This window comes from Podarcis cretensis, assembly GCF_951804945.1.
Source record: "Podarcis cretensis genome assembly, chromosome: 12".
NCBI classification, from domain to species: Eukaryota; Metazoa; Chordata; class Lepidosauria; order Squamata; family Lacertidae; genus Podarcis; species Podarcis cretensis.
In genome coordinates this window covers 19,924,142-19,941,886 of record NC_137181.1, presented here as the reverse complement: position 1 = coordinate 19,941,886, position 17,745 = coordinate 19,924,142, and the positions used below count along the sequence as shown (strand labels likewise).

The 17,745-nt window shown below is 44.1% G+C and overlaps 1 long non-coding RNA gene across 3 annotated transcripts in view; it reads left to right on the top strand.

Annotated features, from left to right (window-relative positions):
* The first annotated feature begins 20 nt into the window (after nucleotides 1-20).
* The window catches only part of LOC307199364, a 49,988-nt gene continuing 32,263 nt past the window's right edge, over nucleotides 21-17,745 (top strand). For 2 of the 3 annotated variants that reach the window (XR_013831929.1, XR_013831930.1), the window contains exon 1: nucleotides 1,042-1,493. This is a non-coding gene — a long non-coding RNA (uncharacterized lncRNA). Of the gene's footprint in view, nucleotides 167-1,041; nucleotides 1,494-17,745 lie in introns of those variants that run through there. The other variant, XR_013831928.1, reaches the window with a different exon arrangement.

Genomic DNA, 17,745 nt, shown 5'->3' with positions numbered 1-17,745 from the left:
GACAACCCTAAGAAGGGATAGCAGGAGAGGCCCATGAATGTGTGAATCTGGACAGCAGACTGAGCAGGCACACGAGTCACCCGGCCACAGGCTTCTCCGCTGTGATGGGATGCACTCAGTTTCTTTTTAAATGTCTACTTTTGCACCTATGTTTCTGAACTAGCAGGTGCAGATTTTATTTAAATGCATTGCCTCCTTGTAATGTAGAATTGTCTATTAAGGATATAACACTCGGGAGGGGAATGTGTTTAGAGGCCACAGTGGTTATGGTGGTCAGGCTGAGCATTGTGGCCAGCCAGGTGCTTCACTCACTCAAATGCACACCTGCACTCACACCACTTTTGCAGCAACAATGGGAAATTTAAAAGAAAAGGAATAATACACGGTGCTTTTTTATTCTCAGGAGACTTATGTCCAGCCTTCTGTTGGTTTTATACGAGCTTACAGGCATGGCTTTCCCCAAAGAATCCTAGGAAATGTCGTTTAGTGGGAATGCTGAGATTCCTAGTCCCCCTGAATTCATCTTAAAAACTACATTTCCCAGAGTTCCCTGAGAAGAGGAAATTGTTTGTAAACCACTTTATGTATAGAGATGCCCTGGTGTTATTGGTTATTCTTCTCCACACCTGAGGGCCTCCAGATGTTTTGGGTTACAACTCCCATCAGACCCAGCCAGGCTGCTGTAGTGCAATAGCCACACTCTCAATGAAGGACAGCAGCATGTGGAGAAAATGAAATGCAGTCTCTAACCCTGCAGTGTTCTTGCAAACAAGAGCCAGTGAGAGCCAGTGTGGTGTAGTGGTTAAGAGCGGTAGTCACGTAATCTGGGGAACCGGGTTCGCGTCCCTGCTCCTCCACATGCAGCTGCTGGGTGACCTTGGGCCAGTCACACTTCTCTGAAGTCTCTCAGCCCCACTCACCTCACAGAGTGTTTGTTGTGGGGGAGGAAGGGAAAGGAGATTGTTAGCCGCTTTGAGACTCCTGAAGGGGAGTGAAAGGCGGGATATCAAATCCAAACTCTTCTTCTTCTTCTTCTACTCAGGCAACAAGGTATCCTGAACTTTGGTGTGCCAGCAGGTAAGGGACACAGTCCCAAGGGCAAAGCAGCCAAGCCATAGTTCATCAACAGAAAGCTGAGTAGACGTAGAATTGTTGCCTTGCTTCCTTTTCATCCTTCCCAATCTTGATTGCTGCACCTGAGTTTGCTCCAGCTGAGTAGCTGTGTCTCTCCTCTTAATGAAGCATGTGATTCTCACCTGCCCCGAGTTTAATCCCAGAACTAACAGGGCCCATGATCTCCACCTACTCCAGTAGTGAGCTAGGCTTTTTTCCCTTGCCTGAGTTAGTCTCCTGGAGTGTGCTTCCTGCTGTTCCTGGTGCATCAGAGCCGGCTGTGCCTGTGAAGATGGGGTCACCTCCGGTTCTGGTGAGGTGTCCCCCTTTCCTGGCTCCTCTGAACTGTCAGCTGCCCCTGCAACGTCCTCTGATGTCTGGTGAGTACCTCCTAAATTCCCAACCTCCCCTTCCCCATCTTCAGCTTGTCTCAGTCTATACCAGTCCTGGCTACACCCCTCGCCAGGATCCCGTTCCCCTTCCTCGGTGTCCTGCTAGTTCAAAGGGTCCTGCCATTTTAAAGTGCATTTGTGAAAACTGAAATAATGGTTTGTGTGATTGTGGCCTCTGTTCCCATATGTTCTCATAAGGTCACTTTGAAAATCTTTGCACTGGGAAACAAAAGAAGGAACCAACTGAACTCTGCTGCCATTTTGGATCCCTATTGGCCAGGAATATAAACACAGAAAACAGAAACTAAAAGACTGGGAATCAGTTGGGCTGGCCCCCAATTTTTGAACATTAGCATTACTTCTGGATTCTCTCCATACTGAGCTTTAGGGAAATATGCAACACTCAGTATTTTTGTGTTATATTCAGTGCTTTTTTTCTAAAAAAAAATGTTAAGGGGTACTCTCATTTTGACTCAAGAAAATCACCATTTTATACTTCAAATCAGGAAAAATAAATACAGTAAATGGACAAAAGTACAAAGAACATGCATTACTCATATTGAAATAGTGCCCCTCAGTGAGGCCAAACTTTCATTAGTAAAACACCACACATCCACACTGCTTCACAAATTAAACACTCGCTTCCATCTGAGACTCGGAAAACACCGTGACAGGAAATTAGGCCGCCATCAGGGGTAGCAACAGAACTGACGATTCACCATGCTATTCAATGAAAATGACAATTCACCATGCGAGAGAAGAAACTAAAACTTTTTTAAAAATTTAATTTCTTCTCCCGTTAGATTCACAAAATGTTTAGGGGTATGAGTACCGCTGCATCCCCCCAGAAAAAAGCACCGGTTCTATTCACTTTTACATGTCCAGTCTTTGGGAAGCTGTCAAGCTGGACACTTCAAACTTTGAAATGCCGTATCTGTGATTGTTGGGATACTATTTCAAACTTGCTGAAGTAATGTTAAGCTGACTTCAAGAACCGGTTTGGTTTGTTTATTAAATATAGTCTATTTTAGGAACTTGGTTAGGGTTTTTTCTGCACTATTTGAATTCAGTAGGGAGGCTAGGTGGGAGTTCATTTTAAGCTGGGTTGGCGTCATCTTCAAACCTCCCTTCTTCCTACCCACCTTGTGCTGCTCACCGTTTGAATGGGTTCTTTTTTTCCTAGAACTCACAAATGGATATGGGAGGCAAAATGAAACTGCCTAGCAGCAGCATCGATAACATTCCTCCTATTTATTGCAATTATTTATATCCACTCTTTCAGGACACTAATCTTTCCAAGGTGCCTTATAAGAAACATAAAAAAAACCTTAATGAAATCACAGTAGTAATATTAAACTATCACAATTCATCAGAATCCTTTCTATAGAGCACATGGTGGTAGAAAGTGCCGAGAGGGCAGGGAAGAGACCGTTGAGCTAGAGAAGGCCATGATTTTTCCCGCCAGCTTCCCTTGTTTCTCTCCTAGAATCATTCCCAGAAGAGAGCTGGTGGAAATTTGCCCAGGGTGTGAGTCTGTGAGGAGAGGAACATCCAGCTGGAGCTGGCTCTGAGATGGCCTTCATCTGCCTCCCTCAGACATTTATGTGGCACCTCCAAAGTTCACTGGGAACTCACTCTTAAGAGTCCATTCACACAACACAGCAATCATTGCGAAGGAACTGTAGAACCTGCAGATTGGGTTCCCAGTTTATGTTGAACCTGCTCTGTGTACCTGCTATGATACAGAAGATTCAGATTCTGGAGGACTGACACAAATTGCTGAAAAACGCTGTTCACAATGGTTTACATAAACAATGCCTGGCATTAAATTCGTACAGCCAGCCGATAGATCTACTCTTTTCTAGCAGCTAATACCCACTTAGGTGGTCTTCTGAATAGACCCTAATTCAAGTGTAGCTTGAAAGCCTGTTTACACAGATCATCACATGTCTGCAGAAAAGTAGGACAGACTTGGTTATTAATCTGCAGTTTTAAGTAATTCACCAACAAGTTAAACATTCTTCAGGTACCCAGCTCAAGTGATAACAGTTGAATAGTTTTCTGCGTATTAAGTAGGCTTAGATATAAGCCCCTTAGACCTTTTTTTTCTAATTAGCATTGACAGGTATAGCTGAGATGTTTCAGGTATGCATATTCAGCAAGTGAGTTATATTATAAATCCAGATTTTGGAATATTTACATGTTAACGTCATAAAAGCTTATCTCCAAAGCCCTAAGCACTAGACATCGGCTGTTAGTATCCATGTTGTTTGGCACCTGAAGGATCATTCAAACTTAGTTGTTTCTGTGGGAGATCTGCAACCACAGGAATATTAATATGTAGTGATGTGTTAGTATATGCTGTATCCGTGTGTGTGTGTTTGTGTGTAGAACAACAATGCAATAATTATGGTAACTCTAAACAAATATTGTTTCCCTTCCTGCTTACCTTCCCAGAACTCCTTAACTGCAAGCTTCCCCAAATTTGATGGCTATATTCCAGGTGAATATATATTTGGAAAACTGTAAACCTTCTGTACACAACTCCAGTTGAGCTGAAGGCACCTGAGATTTCTCTGCTTCTGTTACTTATATTTTCTTAGGCAGTAGTATTGTCTCTGCAAAACTGCATAGCATAGTAAAGACGCAGGTGGCGCTGTGGGTTAAAGCCTCAGCGCCTAGGGCTTGCCGATTGAAAGGTCGGCGGTTCGAATCCCTGCGGCGGGGTGCGCTCCCGCTGCTCGGTCCCAGCGCCTGCCAACCTAGCAGTTCGAAAGCACCTCCTGGTGCAAGTAGATAAATAGGGACCGCTTACCAGCGGGAAGGTAAACGGCGTTTCCGTGTGCGGCTCTGGCTCGCCAGAGCAGCGATGTCACGCTGGCCACGTGACCCGGAAATGTCTCCGGACAGCGCTGGCCCCTGGCCTCTTAAGTGAGATGGGCGCACAACCCCAGAGTCTGTCAAGACTGGCCCGTACGGGCAGGGGTACCTTTACCTTTACCTTACTCACCAACCAATGAAAAGTTAGCAGGATTGGCGATGGCTCCTCCCAGTGGCAAGGTGCTGCTGCATAGAAGGTTCTTTCACATGCCACCACTCGTCAAACTTCACCCCGTGTTGGGACCACAATAAGGGCCTGCCCTGCAGATGAATAGTACCTTTGGATATTTTGGTCCCAATACATTTAGGGCTTTATATGTTAGAACAGGGTGGCAGGTGGTGCTGTGGTCTAAACCACTGAGCCTAGGGCTTGCTGATCAGAAGGTTGGTGGTTCAAATCCCTGCGACGGGGTGAGCTCCCATTGCTCAGTCCCAGCTCCTGCCAACCTAGCAGTTCGAAAGCATGTCAAAGTGCAAGTATATAAATAGGTACCATTCCAGCGGGAAGGTAAACGGTGTTTCCGTACGCTGTTCTGGTTTCACCAGAAGCGGCTTAGTCATGCTGGCCACATGACTCAGAAAAACTGTCTGCGGACAAATGTCGGCTCCCTCGGCCAGTAAACGAGATGAGCGCCACAACCCCAGAGTCGTTCGTGACCGGACTTTACTGTCAGGGGTCCTTTACCTTTACCTTTTATGTTAGCACAGGGGTCACCAACCTAAGGCCCATGGGTCGGAAGCAGCCCGTGGAGGTCGTTTGACCAGCCCACTAGCCGCCCCCGAACTGAGGTGCCCGCTCGCGCACCGCGCTAAACCAGCGCAATGCAACGCAGGGACTTGCTTCCGCAGTGCCAGAAATCGCATCTGTGCACGTGCAGATGCTGGGAATCACATCTGCGCAGACACAGATGCCAAAAATTGTGCGCGCACACACAATCCAGCCCACGGAGGGATCTCTGTGGGACCGATCCAGCCCAGGCAAGATAAACTTTGCCGACCTCTGTGTTAGCATAAGCAATTTGAATTGGGCTTAAGAATGAATCATTAATCAGTGCAGATCCTTCAAAAGTGGTGTGATATGAGTCTGGTCAAGAGAATCCATGCTAGTTGCTATACTTAATCCCTAGAGAGTTCCAGGACCTGGTTTTGGTGAATCATACCGCTCCAAAATGCAGTATATACATAAGTGAATAAGGGGGTACAAAACAGTCACATTGGCTTCAAAAGAGGAAAATTATAAAGATAAAAAATAAGGGGACTATGAAAAAGGAAGCTGAAAGTCAAGGGTGCCATTTCTCTCCAGAAAGCTTGATTTATTCAAACTTCCATAATATTTACATATTTCTCAGATCAGGAAAGGTCCAAGATGCTGACAAGCAGATGTAAGAAATTTATTACTAAGAATAATGTGATTTCATTAAAGCTTTTTCATAATATAATAAGATAAAATAAACGAATCTAAACAAACACAAAAAGAGAAAGAGAAAAGAAAAGGTAATTTGGAAAAAAGATTTATTTAAGAAATTTTATAAACTGCAGTCAAAAACTCTAAGCAGTGTACATAAAACAGTAAAATAATTATCAATAATATACAGATAAAATCAGCAAAATTTAGAAAAAATTATACATAACTAAATTATATGCCCAGATAGGGTTGCTAATATCTACAGCTATAGCTAAAGTATATATTAGTAGGCACCTAAAACAATATAGCAAAGGTGCCTGCTAATAGTCAGCATTCTGCGCTAAGTGCAATTTCCAAACTCACCACATAGAGTGCACTGCAATACTCCAGTCTTGAAGTTAAAAAGTTATAAACTACATACTTACCAAGTGTTTAGAACAGGAGTCAGCAACACTTTTCAGCCGTGGGCTGTTCCACCGTCCCTCAGACCATGTGGTGGGCCGGACTATATTTTGAAAAAAAAAATGAACTAATTCCTATGCCCCACAAATAACCCAGAGATGCATTCTAAATAAAAGCACACATTATACTTATATAAAAACACGCTGATTCCTGGACCATTCATGGGCCAGATTGAAAAGGCGATTGGGCCGCATCCTGCCCCCGGGCCTTAGGTTGCCTACCCCTGGTGTAGAAGAACAAGTCTTGCTGAAAAACAACATGCTTCTGCAAGGTAGAATCCTGTCTCTCTAACCTTTTGAGAATGTCACTTAGCATGTAGATGGGGTGATCAGTAGACCCTGTGACTTGGACTCCAGCAATTTCCAGAAATAGCCAGTTAGGTTTGCAAACCGTGCAGAGTTGCCCCAAGACAACATAAGCTCAGATTCAGTATAAGGCAATATCCTAAGTGCTTAAAAAACAAAAACACCCTACACAGAATATCACCCTGTATGCATCTTTATGAGAGTAGGAAGTCTGACCTGGTGTGATTACATTGACAGATACCACTTCCTGGCAGTGATCCGCTCGAGCGTTACATCTGGAAAAAAAAGTGTTGTTCTGGTTTTTCATTCTCAGGTTGTTGGGGTTTTTTGTTTTGTTTGGGTTTTTTTGAATTTCTGTTGCTTGATTTTTGCTGTATATATCTCTTTCTATCATGTTGCGTGCCATTCTGGGAGCTCTTGTAGGCTTTAAATGCCCAAAGAAATAGGCAAATGAGCTGCTGCACCCCTATGAATCGGTCGTACTGGTCAGATGTTAGTTCCTTCATGTGATTATGTCCCTGTACAGAAAGTTTTAAGTTCAACTGGGTGAGAAAGCGAGAGGGTGTTACGCTGGAAGTACAGTTACGCCAGTACAGTAGCAAAAATGCAGCTTTGAATATTACAACCAGAACAAACAAATAATCACCATGTTTGACAAGAGTGGGACAAACAGTCATGAAGTAGGAGGAGGAAAAAAAGAGCATTTACTCATGTTGCAACCGTTAGGTTCCATTAGCAGTTAACCAGGTGTAGGCTGTGTGAATATTTTAAGTCTAATTTAATTTAGCACTTGCATGAGGTGTATGCTATTTATAAGCAAGTAACACCAAATGCTTCCCTGGGACTTGTAGCAGGTGGGAGCCAATTTAGCTCCGAGTCAGTGCACACTGTGCATAATTCAGAGTTTTCTCTCTTTGCCTTCCAAGGCAAAGCTGGGAGATCTGTGTGTGCAGCCACGAGGCAGATCCAAGCAACTGTAACAGAAGAGATCAGAAAAAGTCACCTAACTGAATTGACACACCTGCAAACAAGTTTTGTGAATGTCACTCCCCTGTCTTGGCTAGACAGTCTTGAGGGTTTGTTTTCTCTCTCTGGAATTCATACGAGAAACGTGGAAGTGGTTTATATTCCCCCTGGTTGCCTGTCACTTCTTGAGAAGGGATTTTGATACATTTCCTGGGACATAAAGAACTGGTGCCCCATTGGCCATGCAGGAAGCCTTGGAGAAAACGGGTGTTCTGTGCTCTGCGAGAGGCGAGGGCTGTGCCTGGGGATGGTGCTGCAGCTTCTGGCCTGAGCACAGAGCAGTGTCTAGACTCTGTGACTTTTATTAGCTCTAATTCAAGTTGGAGTCATTCATGGCTCCAGCCAAGTAACCAGAGTAACAAAACAGAATAGGAGAGAGGGACAGCAGGATGGTAGGTTTAGGCTGGAGGGATTCATACCCACTGAAATGTTCTCGGTGGGAGACAGTACCATCAAGCAATTAGATTATAAACAGAACAGAAGAGCTGATGGTATTGGAGAGAGCAGTTAGGTCAAATAACTCCTGCAGGCAACTGGTCCTTAAAAAGTGGTCATAAGATCTGGTTGGCAAAGACAGAAGGCATTGATCCAAAGCAGCGCCAAACACTTTCTCTTTATATCAAGCCATTTGCAAAGTATTCGCTGCAACCTTGAATTAAGTTACTTGGGCGTAATCCCCATTAAAGTCAGTGTAATGCTGCCAAGTAAACGTGCTTTGGGTCAGGATGCAGAAGTGGCTGAAGTGATGGAGGAGGACATGTTTGCTGTGAAGGCTTCTAGTATCTTCCTCCAAAATGAAGCCAGGGGACGAAACAGAATGAAATATAGACCACATGAGCAAGCTAGCTTTATCTAGCACAAAGATCCACATGATATGACGTTGAATGTTACTTTTTTCTGGGTATGCTGATTAATTAGTGACCTCCATGCACCTTGAAAGTGAAAATACTACATGCGGATATAACATCTGCATAATGTTCTGGGCAGAGCGGAGCAAATGTTTGGCAGGAGATGATTCAGACCAGGCCTGCTTCACAAGACCAGTTTTGGCACTTACCTTATAGCTATGCCATTGCAATCTTCCCACTCAATCTTATTTGTTCATGCCTGTGTTTCTAGTCCTGTGAAAAAACTTGTACTTTAACCAGTGACCCACACTTCGGTCTTCAGGCAGTATTTTTGGCATTGCTACAAAAGGAAAAAATGTTTGTTTGTTGTCACTTACTGCAACATTTTTTTGTCTCAACTTACAACTAGATGATAGATAGATAGATATAGATACCATATTATGATGTATGAATGTAGCACCCTGCTTGTGGTGCTTGTGGTTAACGCTTAGCTGGAATGAAATATTCAACGCAGCAATAGAGAAATTAAAATAATAATTTATTTGTCAGACAAATAAATGAGAGGCACAGTGGTATATGGTTACCAAGCTCTGGCCTGGCCTCTTGCCATTCTGGCCAGCACTTATATTTCCTTAATCCAGCCCCCTTGCTCCTCCTGTGGCTGCCTCTGTCCAATCAGCCTGGTTGAAATTCCTATTGGCTGTTTGCTAGAACCAATCACAAAAGATACACCCATTTCCTCTTGTCCTTTTATGGGAAACAAAAAGCTATATATTCTTCTATCTATAAATGACAAATAAGTAGTAATATATCTTACATGTGTCTCAACAAGGAACCTTAATTACCAGCTCACCTCGCCCTATTGCCCTCCAAAACAGATGGTTTAATCTTAAATTTTTATCTTAAACAGATGTCAAGGATCATCATTGAAAGATCTCCTTCCTTTGGAGGTCTCTAAACAAAAGCTTGACAACCATATGTGCTCTAATGATGTTTCCTGCTTGGCAAGGGGGGGCCGGGCTGGTGGCTGATGGCCCCTGTGATCTCTTCCAACTATATGAAATAAGAATCTAGCATAAGGATTTAACATTTCTTAGCTTCTAATTCCTTTGCATAATTACATTTAAGCCAATATATTTAATACATAACATAAATAACCTTTTAGAAGAATAAACCTTTTCAAAGTAAAAAAAGGAAGGAACATTTTACAACCCCAAAATAAGATAGGAAAAAATCTCTCTTCTCCAGCCAAGCCAGTTGCCTTTTTCACTGCTCTTGACCTTTCAACCTTAGGAAAATATGGCTCAAGTTTAATGGAAGGCACATGGTTTTATTTTACTATTTACCCACTCTTAATTATGTTTATCTCTGCTTTTTTATCTTCTGTAATATGTAGGGTCAGTGTCCTCGCTCTCAGCCTGTAATTCCCTTTTTGACTTTGAGAATTGTTTTCTGCTATAAATCAGGGGGCCCCTTGTCTAGGAGGAAAAACATTTTGCCAAGGTTCTTAGGCAGCTGCTCTTCTGCCTGGCATGAACATTTGAAGATCTTTAAGCTCATTTTAAAATACAGGCCCTGATCAAAATATAAGCTTGATAAAAATGCAGGCTTATGATTAGATGCCTCATGAAAAGATTAAGAAATATTATTAATTAAAAGTACTCGTCCTGAGTACATTGAGTACTGAGTACATCGTCCTGAGTACATGCCCCACTGGGCAACCTGAGACCAGCCAACATTATACATTTAAAGACTATCCAGTAGACATTGAAAGCACATTAGCTCCCCAAAACAATACTGTGAACTACAGCTCCCAGGACTCTTTGGGGGAAGTCATGCATTTTAAATGCGCATTGGATGTGATTTAAACGTATTGTGCGGCTCTGCCTGTTGTTTCTCTACCCAGCCTACCTGATAGGGCTGTTGTGAGAATGAAGAAGGAATGAACCCTTGTACACTGTCCTAAGTTCCCTGGAGGAACAAATGCGATAGACAAAGAAATACATACAAGTTAGTCATGTTTTCAAGATTTCCTTTATGAGGGCGTAAAACAGGAAGGAAGGAAGGAAGGAAGGAAGGAAGGTAAAATTGGTATTTCAGAAAGATTCCTCCGCCAAGTGAAAATATTTCTGCACAATGCATGCTGTAAAATAAGAAGTGCCTGCCAACCCTTTAGCAGGCTATTCTTTGTGGAGCTGCATGCAAACTCCATTTACTACGTTGACGCATGCAATGCTGAAGGTGTTAATTTGTTTGTGTCTGAAGCCCAAGTCTGCATTCTGCCTGTAACTGCTGGGACCTGACTGTAAACGTGACTGTCACGCTGCCTTGGTCTTTAAATATCTGAACTCGAAATAGATGCCTGTGCAACATGTTAGGCCTGGCCCCATTGTTTTGCGAGACAGTGTTATTCATTTAGCTTCGGCCAGCTGCTCTCTATATTCAGCTTAGAGGAACAGACTGGAATTTATAACCAGACAGGCAGGCTCAGAGGTTACAGGCTGTTCTCTAAGCTGATAGGAATACAGCAAATAGACACCCACTGGAAATGTGTGTGGCCTCCAGAAAAATATGTTTGCAAAGTAGGATAATTTCCCCAACCCCCCTTAAAAGATTAGATGAAACACTATTTTCAGCACCAAGAGCCTTGCCGCCGACTGAATGGTGGACAAGCCACGTCTAGCAGGATATGGCAGTGTGAACTGGTGTTTTTAAGTATTCAGGGGCAGGGAATTGAACTCTTTTGCTGAATGGAAAGCGGGAGCCACTGAAGAATGTTTGATCAGGTTTCCCCCTGGTGGTTGACTCAAAGCAATGCTTAAATCCAACCACCACCAAGTTCCAGGCTTAACCTGAGTTTGTTGCAACAGCCATAGCACACTATTGCATGAAACAGGAGTGGGCATAAAATGGGTCCTTTGCAGGGATGCAACCACAGGAGGAAGCATGCAAACTTCACTCCCAGTCTTGGGCATTTTTGCACCAAAAACATGAAATCCTGCTTTGGAATGGAGGCATATTGTTTAAAATTATACAGAGAGATGCAGAAAGGAGGCAGACAAATGGCACCCTCTAGAAATAAGATGCTTTGGGGAGTGTTTACATCACATTGAGAAACATTGCTTGTCCTCCTGCTCCCTTAGTTTGCAGTGGAAGGTTTCCCCTTATTTACATTTTAGCACATTTTAAGTTTCTAGCCCTTATTGTGGCAGAGACACCTGAGTTCTGGTGTATGGGGGCAAGTGAGAATGGTGGGTGTAATGGTTCTAAGGGGGTTGCTCGTGCGTAAGTTGCCGCCACTCCTGGCTAGGTTGCCTGGTTGAACCCTTTCTTTCTGGACAGCCTTGCACTCGTGACTGTCTCAGTCGCTGGCAGAATCCGTCAGTGGGCGTTTCTTAAACTTCTTCCAGCAAAGAAGTTATTTGACGCCAAGTCTCCTCCTACTCTCCCTGCGCGGAAGTCTTCTGCGCAGGGAGGGTGTGGGCAGCGGAGTACCCGTGCTCTCCCCACTGGTCTCCGGTGAAGAGTCCTGGAGCCTTTTCTCTGATTCCCCCATCCAGCCTTTTCTCCGATTCCCTGACATCCACCTCCACCCCAGGACCCCCTCCACCCCCGGCCCGACCTTCGGATCCAACTTCGTCCCTTTCCGCGGCCGACGATGCGGGGAATCCCCTGAGGATTCAAAACCTGCTTCCCACCCGCTCCGATCTCTTCCCACGGGGTGGGCCTCCCAGTCCGATTCTTCTCCCTCGGACTCCTCCCCTCCCTCCTCTTCGGAGGCAGGAAAACCCACAAAGTCCTCTTCGTCGTCTGTGGTTCCAAATTCTTCCTCCCAGAATCTCACTAGTGGTTTTGGTTTATCTGGGAACAGGCTGTGGAATTCTTCCACCAGATACCCCTCATTGATCGCCTCAGCGGGGACCCACGTGTTTTCTGACCTGGGTTCTTGTCTTCTGCGCAGGGAGGGCAGCGGAGTACCCGTGCTCTCCCCACTGGTTTCCGGTGAAGAGTCCTGGAGCCTTTTCTCCGATTCCCCCATCTGCCCCCCCTTCACCCCTAGTGTTACGCTGATTTCCTTCCCCAGCAGATGGGCTGCCTCTCTCCCTGCTGGGACCCTCTCCGGCATCGCTCTGGAGCCTTCCCTCCGCCTCTGGCTCCGATGGCAGTTCCCTGACAGTGGGGCAGGAGCTACAGCCCCATCTGACATTCTACACAGTCACCTACGGACACACCATTCATGAAAGACAATCTTACTTGACTACAAGTGATCGCCAGAGAAGAAGACAGGCAACCATTTCAGTCAGGTTAGCAGTCTGGGTAAATGGGATGACAGGAGCACAGCAAGTCAAGAAGCAAGTAAGAAAGTGGACACAACTGTAGACAGGGCAGATTTTGGAATAAGAAACGCTTCAGTGGAACTATTGGGGCACTTCACCAAATAGCTATAAGTAAAGATGCAGAATATGGTTTGTTACTTATGGCTATCGACTTCCCAAGTCAAGAGCTTTCTGCCCAAACCAGAGCTTAGGTTTCTGCTAGATGGCACAAAGTGCTTGTAATTCTAGTTTCTGTCTTAATATCCAAGATCCAAGCACAGCTCTCTGTTTACCAGATCACACAGATCTCTCTGTGTGAGATTAGCATAAATGGGATGGGAGGAAGTTCCATTCTCTGCTTCTTCATACAAGGCCAGATCCCTTATCTTATTTCTGTTTACAAGTGTGTGATATTTCAAGTCCCAGTTGTTTTTATTTCACATTGTTAAAAAATGCAGAACCATTGGAGAAAGAAACCATTGTCACCTCCATAAAACACCTTACTGCGAGCCTGCACAACATCAGATCAAGGCGCCAACCTCAACCTCCTCCTTGCCAATATGCAACTCCCTGGGCGAATTCTAAATAGCCATTGTTTGTGTGAGAACATCTAAGGCCCACCCATAAGAATAGGGCATAAAGAAGTGAGAGTGCATGTGTTGCTTTTGACCTGGATTCAGAGGCACACTATGATATCGCTAGTGTTTTGCACGACCCATCTATATCTGAAACTCCTACATTGTAGGAATTGCTGCAAGACTGGAAAAACCTAAGCACTGTTATATTAAAGCAGTTTCCAGTGGGGAGGCTGAAGATGCTAAAAGAGGAGACTGGTGCTGTACACATGTCATACCTTAAAAACATGTGACTTCCCCCTAATAATCATGGGAACTGTAGTTTGTTCAGGGTGCTTGGAATCATAGTTCTTGTGGAGGTAAACAATGGTTCCCAGGATTTTTTGGGAGAAAAGTCGTGCTTTAAACGTATGGTCTGTACACAGCCTGAGAAAATGTGGGATAGAGAAAGAATAGAAATAATAAGCATAGCAGAGCCAAAGGTACAGAGTGACATGAGGTGATGTAGAGGGAGAAGAGACAGTGATATGGATCGGACACGCACAGAGAGAAGTGTGATTGATACCTGTTGCTGTAGAAGAGGGAAACAGAGATGAGGGAGCAGACTGGCAATAGTGAAGAGAGAGTACAAGGCGAGTTGTTTTAATATCAGTTTCAGAGGGCCCGACTTGTGTGGCTGCCTCTGAGAACAAATAGCCTGGCTGACATTAGAGACAGGGCCTTCTCAGGAGTGGCTCCTGTCATATGGGCAGTGCTTTTTTTCTAAAAAAAATGTTTAGGGGTACTCTCATTTTGACTCAAGAAAATCACCATTTTATAGTTCAAATCGGAGAAAATAAATACAGTAAATGGACAAAAGTACAAAGTTTCACAAAATGTTTAGAGGTATGCGTACCCCTGCATCCTCCCAGAAAAAAATCACTGCATATGGGATTTCCTTCCAAGAGAACAAGGTAAAGCTATAGACTTTAAAGGTAGCTTAGAAATATATGAGACAAACAGAAAAAAGGAGGGAGGGTTAAAAAGGAGAGTGGTTCAACAGTACAGTAGTGCAGCACGAATAAAGAGGGTTTAAAAGAGAAAGAGTTCAAAGGCAAAACACTGAGTTAAAATTGTAACAAAAATTCTGTGGTTAATATAGTGATGTAGCCCACTTCATAAAAATATTAAAGTGTGACCCACAGAGTGACTTAATAGTTTGCATCCTTGAATTAAAGTGTATGAATATTCTTAAAAGCATGAGCTGGAGGGGAGATATCTCTGAGGGCAGCTCTTTTAAATTGCCTTTATGCCACTTGAATTATCAAAGCTTGCCCCCAAAGACCCTGGGAATTGTAGTTTGTGCAGGGCTCCAAATGGCCAAGTCTTCTGCCTGCCTCACATGATTGTGTTCTCCAGAATCCTCTTGGGGGAAGCCCTGAAGGTTAAAACCGTTTTTTAAGTGTATTGTGTAGACACGCTCTGACATAATCCTCAGAATCTTTAGCCCCCTCAGAAGGTCCAAGCAGAGCTCACACAGAACAGAATTTGGCCCCAAGCCTTCCAAAATAAAAAGCATGACTAAAATAATCTTATTTTTCTTGAGTCTTGCTCCAAGGCTTTGATCTGAGCCAGAATGGTGTCATGTGTGCTGTCAAAATAAAGCTAGTATGAACATCTGCTATGGTCTGACGTTTGTGTGTGTGTGTGTGTGTGTGTGTGAGAGAGAGAGAGAGAGAGAGAGAGAGAGAGAGAGAGAGAGAGAGAGAGAGAGAGTTTGGTCTTGGGAAAGGGATGCTGGGTGAGTAAAGCAGGAAGGAAGCTAGTAATAGATTGGCTCCTCATCAGTTGCCGTCTCAGTCAATGGAAATATTGACAAAAAGGTGGGGAAGGAACTGAGCTACAAGCAAAAACAACACTGGATTACCAAATCTGAAAACAATGAGGTTTAGGTAATGAGGAGGGGAAAGGGCAGAGGTGGCTGGATTTGGCCCACTCTTCAGTTTGAATTTAATGGGATTATATGGTGGGTGTGTATGTAATAGTAATTATTATTATTATTATTATTATTATTATTATTATTATTATTTATTATGCCGCCCATCTGTCTGGGTTGCTCTGGGCAGCTTCCAGAAAATTATAAAACAAATTAGGCAAAGGGAGAACATTTGTAGCCTGCCATTTTTATATACATGCCTTCTCCCGGTTTTATTTAACTTACAGGCCCTCTGTTTTAAAAATGGTACCTGAATTAACGATGGCAGGAGTGATAAATATTTATCAGCACTCCTGTGCTCCCGTCCCAAAGGCCCGAGTCTCCTGTCAGAAAAGTCTCTCGGAAAGAGGCGGCGTGGGATCGCGGGGGACGATTAGCGTGGCCTGCCTCCTGCCAGTTCTTCCATTACCGATCCCCCTGAGGCCGCATAAAAGATTTAAAAACAAAACACTCCAGACGTTTCCTTATCAAATAAATAAATAAAAGCGGCATTTCTGGCTGCAGCCACTCCCTTTGATGGGGGTGGAACGTGAAGGGCAGAGAAAACCTAGCCAAGTGGGGAGAGAAGTCATGGGGGGGGGTTCCTTATTAGAGGCTATGAGGGATTTGGGGGAGGAGAATGACTGGGGACTGCAATGGGCATGAGAGAGGAGAAGCTGATTCTCCAATGTAACTATGGCCAAAATGTGTGTGTGAGGATGCTGGTTCCATCTCTGGCTCATAGAAGTGTTACCTGCTTAAATGGAAGATCATGCCTCACTGACAGATGATGTCACCCCCAAACAGAAAGGCACCATGACAAAATAACCCCCAGTAAACACTGGAGTTACCTGAACAATGAACAATATGCAAAGGCATGGTTATTTACTGTTCAATTAAAGCAATGATTATTGGTTTTATTGAAAAATTGATACCATAAGCTGTTAGAAACACAGGAAACCTGCCTTATATTAGGTCAGACAATTCTTCCTTCCAGCGTCAAATTGCCTGCTCTCATTGGGTCTCCCAAGGGTGTCAGCCAGAGGCCTTTACCATCAACACCAGCTGCTACCTGATCCTATAAACTGGAAATGCCAGGGATTGAACCTGCGATGTTTTGTCAAGCAAAGCAGTGAGTTCTATGAGCCCAGGTCCCCTTCCTTTAATAAGGTCATCCTTGCTACCCCAAGTATCTGGGAACCAGAGTTTGTTAAGGGTACTGGGAATTGTAGTTCAGTGACAAACTATAGTTCTCAGGATTGTTTGGAGGAAGCCATGACTGTTAAAGTGGTATAAGAGTGCTTTAAATGTATGGTGTGGAGAACGAAGCATGTTTGGAAGCAGGGTTTTTCCCCCCGCTGGAACTCGTGGATCTAAAACATGCAGTAATAATGCCAGATTTAGATTGGTTGAAACCCTGGTGATGTCGTTAGGGAGAGGATTATGCAGGCTGCAGGAAAAAAGAAGTATTTGTAGTTCAGAGATGTAGTTCAGAGCTGCACCACTCTGCTTAAAGGAATCAGAATGTGATGGTTGTGCAACAAGCACTAAATCCCCTTTTGCCATCATTTTATGTATCCTGTATCTTCAGGACATGGGTGGCACTGTGGGTTAAACCACAGAGCTTAGGGGTTGCTGATCAGAAGGTCGGCGGTTCGAATGGGGTGAGCTCCTGTTGCTCAGTCCCAGCTCCTGCCAACCTGGCAGTTCGAAAGCACCTCAAAGTGCAAGTAGATAAATAGGTACCGCTCCGGCAGGAAGGTAAACGGTGTTTCTGTGCTCCTCTGGTTTGCCAGAAGCTGCTTCATCATGCTGGCCACATGACCCGGAAGCTGTCTGTGGACAAACACCGGCTCCCTCAGCCAGTAAAGCAAGATGAGCGCGCAATCCCAGAGTTGTCCATGACTGGACCTAACGGTCAGGGGTCCCTTTACCTTTACCTGTATCTTCACAACAGCTGTGTAAGATAGTTAATGCTGAGAACTGGTGACCGGTCCAAGGCAGAAATTGAGTGAAAGCATTGTTAAGTTTGTGCACATGTTCAGATTTTCTTTTTGCTTCTCAAGGTTGGCAGAATGTTTTTATTTGCGGCTTGCAGAGAGTTGTCAACCTACATATGTTTGGGTTTTTTTAAAACAAGTCCACATAAGAAATGTGTTAGTTTTTAAGATACCTCAAGACTTTTTGCAGTACGTACTTTATTTCATGAATTCCTTTGAGTGGGGAGAGACTATCTTGGGAACTACACCAGGAACCCCAACCACCTTACTTCAGTCTTGACATTGGGCTTCCAATGAAGTTAGATCATGTTTTGGTGACTGTGGGTTTTTTAAAAACATGGGGAAAGATGGGTCCCTGAGGGACCCCCGCACAGCATAAATTACTTGGTTCTCAGCTGTGGTCCCTGAGTGCTACTCTCTTGTAAGAGTCCTGCAAAAAGGAGTGGAATCACTGCAGGATCTCAAACCT